Raw genomic sequence first — 2,988 nt, 5'->3', positions numbered from 1 at the left:
AGTGACACATGAACCAGTTTAATAATTATAATAACGTAGGATTGCAACTCTTTGAAACTGTAGGTGGCTCTTAAAAGAGCCGTTGTGTTTGGGTGTGCTGGTCTCAGGTCAGTCTAAGCCCTCTCTCGCGGATGCAGCGGGCCAGCTGGATGTCCTTGGGCATGATGGCGACCCTCTTTGCTTGGTTCATCTTACTGGGGGGGCAGCTACATGGATGTCGGTGCAGTCCACAATCATTGTGCAGTTGAAGGCAGAATGAATTTATTATTGACTCCGAATGAAGCACAACTTCATGTCATACAATACATTGACTTTGTTTGTAATTGTGTAAAAAAATAAAGCATTGATTAGCAAGCAGGACCTGCAGGAACAGAGCATGGTGATGGATGGAGCTGGGAAGAGAGAAGAATAAAGAAAACAGATCAACTTCATTATCGGATATTAAAAATTCAATTTCAAAACAAGTTGCCACTCCTACAGTTTTCTAGTATGTAAAGATGATTTCACTTGACCTATGCACAATATCACACTCAATACATGTGTGTCTCTGGGGGGTGCATTGTGCCTTTGATGTATATAAATAATATACCATAACCAAATACTATTACGTACAGTGGAAATCAGGTTGCCAGAGCAGGTCAGTCCAGTGTGCATGTTCCTCAGGGTCTCAGCAGTTATAGGTGAGGTAAAGAAAATAAAAGAGAAAAAGGTCAGTAACAACACTTTAAAGTAACAACACTTTGAATAATTATCTCTTTTAATAATGTTCTATCAGTAATCACTCAACTACTGTCTTTCCAACAAACAGATTGACTCACTATCATCACAATGAAACACGTCCATAAGAATGGACCACAGATGGAAATTAGCTATTAGCTATAATCTGGCATATTGCATCTCTTCTCTTTGCTGAGATTAATGTTTTTGTATGCATGGTCCTTCTATAAATAAATACATGTCATGCAAAGCTGCCTGCCTGCCTTCCTTCGACTCTCCCTAAACTGCCTGATCTTTTAATGTTCAATGTTAACCATTTGAGCAGATAGCATTAAGTAGAAAAGATCGCAGATGCTAATCTGCTGTTAGCCTACCTCCCGCCCCCTTAGCACCTGGTGGAGGGGGCGATAGGCTCCTCTTCAAATGTTTCACAAAATACTTACCATCATGACTACTCTTACTGTTTAACATTTGGGTTCACTTCATGTTAAGGCTAATACAAATGACAAGGCTAAGTAATGTGATGCTAACTAACGTGCTCGCTACTAGCTATGTAGCTAGCTTGACTGTGTTCCATGCACAACATGTGTATTACCTGATATGTTTGGTCCAACGACTCCTGGTCCTTTCATCAGACGGGAAGCGATAGAACGAGCTATGATCTATAAGTATGATCACTTATGTGATTACAACCTGGTACAAAGCACACAGGCATCTTGTAAAAGTGAATTTATTTTTAGCAATCTCTTATTTATTGGAGGGAATAAATCAGTTATGAGATCTTCTTCTTCTTCGCTTTAATTACGAGTCGCAACCACTTGGAGCATTATCGCCTGTGACATCACTTACGCGAGCCAGAATGGGATTTGGGATTTGTAGTCTTTGTAGTCGCGTATTTTTCATAGTCTTATATTTCAACAGTTTTACGAAAAAATGTGACTTTTTTGACATGGAACTTATTGTTTAAGATTGACAAACATCATATGTGTAGTTCGTGGCACAATTCAAACGGGATCAAAAGATACGTTTTCTCTCTCCATTGAATTCAATGTTAATTTTTCGCTTCCGGGGTCCCATGGGCCGGAAGTAGATGGGCGTGACTTCGCCTCTCTATACTGACCCCTGGGGGACACCCAGTGAAACAAGAGAACACCCTGACCTGTGGTTCCCCAGCTGGACAAACTGTTGTCTGTTGGTAAGGTAGGAGGAGAACCAGGAGAGTGCAACACCAGTGATCCCAATGTCAGCCAAGCGTTCCAGGAGTAGTGGGTGGGAGATTGTGTCGAAGGCAGCGGTGAGGTCGAGGAGGATGAGGATGGTGAGCAGTCCAGAGTCAGCTGCACGGAGGAGGTCATTGGTGATTTTAACCAGAGCTGTTTCGGTACTGTGCATTGAGCGGAAACCAGATTGGAAGCGTTCATGGAGGTTGTTTGAGTCGAGGTGGGACTGGAGTTGAGCGGCAACCACCCTTTCAAGGGTTTTTGAAATGAAGGGAAGGTTGGAGATGGGCCTGTAGTGGTTAAGGTCAGCTGGGTCAGCATTGGGTTTTTTGAGGGTGGGTGTGATTGCAGCCATTTTGAGGGTGGGGGGTACAGTTCCAGAAATGAGGGAGGAGTTAATTATTTTTGTGATCATGGGGGAAATGGACGGCAGACAGGCTTTGATGAGGGTAGTGGGGAGGGGATCAAGCTGGCAGGTGGTGCATTTGGCTTTGCAGATGAGCTTGGAGATGGTGGCTTCTGATGCTGGAGTGAAGTTGGAGAGGGTGCTGGTGGGTGGTTGGACCGTGGTGGCCATCCAGAGTGGGTCCGTTGAGGGGGCGCCTGATGAGGCCATCTGTAGGTGGATGTTGCTTACTTTGGAGCTGAAAAATTGCAGAAAGTCAGTGCAGCGTTCAGGGGAGATATTAGGAGGGAGGGTTCTGGGGGGCTGAAGTAGGTGGCTAACTGTTGAGAAAAGGGCTCTCGTGTTACCGGTGCCAGTGCTGATGAGGTTGGAGTAGTAGGTGGATTTGGCAGTGGAGAGGGCATTCTTGTAGTGATGTAGGTGATCAGCAAAGATTTGGGTGTGTACTGATAGTCCGGTCTTTTTACACAGCCGTTCAAGTCGACGACCAGTTGTTTTGAGCCGTCGGAGGTGAACCAAGGAACGGTGTGGGCAAAGGAGACGGTGCGGGTTTTGACAGGGGCCAGGGCGTCAAGCGAGGAGGACAGACAGTCATTGTAGTGACTCACCAAGTCAGCAGGGGAAGAGGATGCAAGAGGGATGGGG

The 2,988-nt window shown here is 45.1% G+C and overlaps 1 long non-coding RNA gene across 1 annotated transcript; it reads right to left on the bottom strand.

Annotated features, from left to right (window-relative positions):
* Window positions 1-244: 244 nt before the first annotated feature.
* Window positions 245-812, bottom strand: LOC139433237 (uncharacterized). Its single transcript, XR_011642801.1, has 2 exons — window positions 613-812; window positions 245-392 (listed from the first exon to the last, which is right to left on the bottom strand). It is a non-coding gene; the product is annotated as an uncharacterized lncRNA (long non-coding RNA).
* Between the last annotated feature and the right edge of the window lie 2,176 nt (window positions 813-2,988).

This window comes from Pseudochaenichthys georgianus, chromosome 3, assembly GCF_902827115.2.
Source record: "Pseudochaenichthys georgianus chromosome 3, fPseGeo1.2, whole genome shotgun sequence".
Lineage (NCBI taxonomy): Eukaryota > Metazoa > Chordata > Actinopteri > Perciformes > Channichthyidae > Pseudochaenichthys > Pseudochaenichthys georgianus.
The sequence above is the reverse complement of the archived record's forward strand: the minus strand, read 5'-3'. Positions and strand labels throughout refer to the sequence as shown.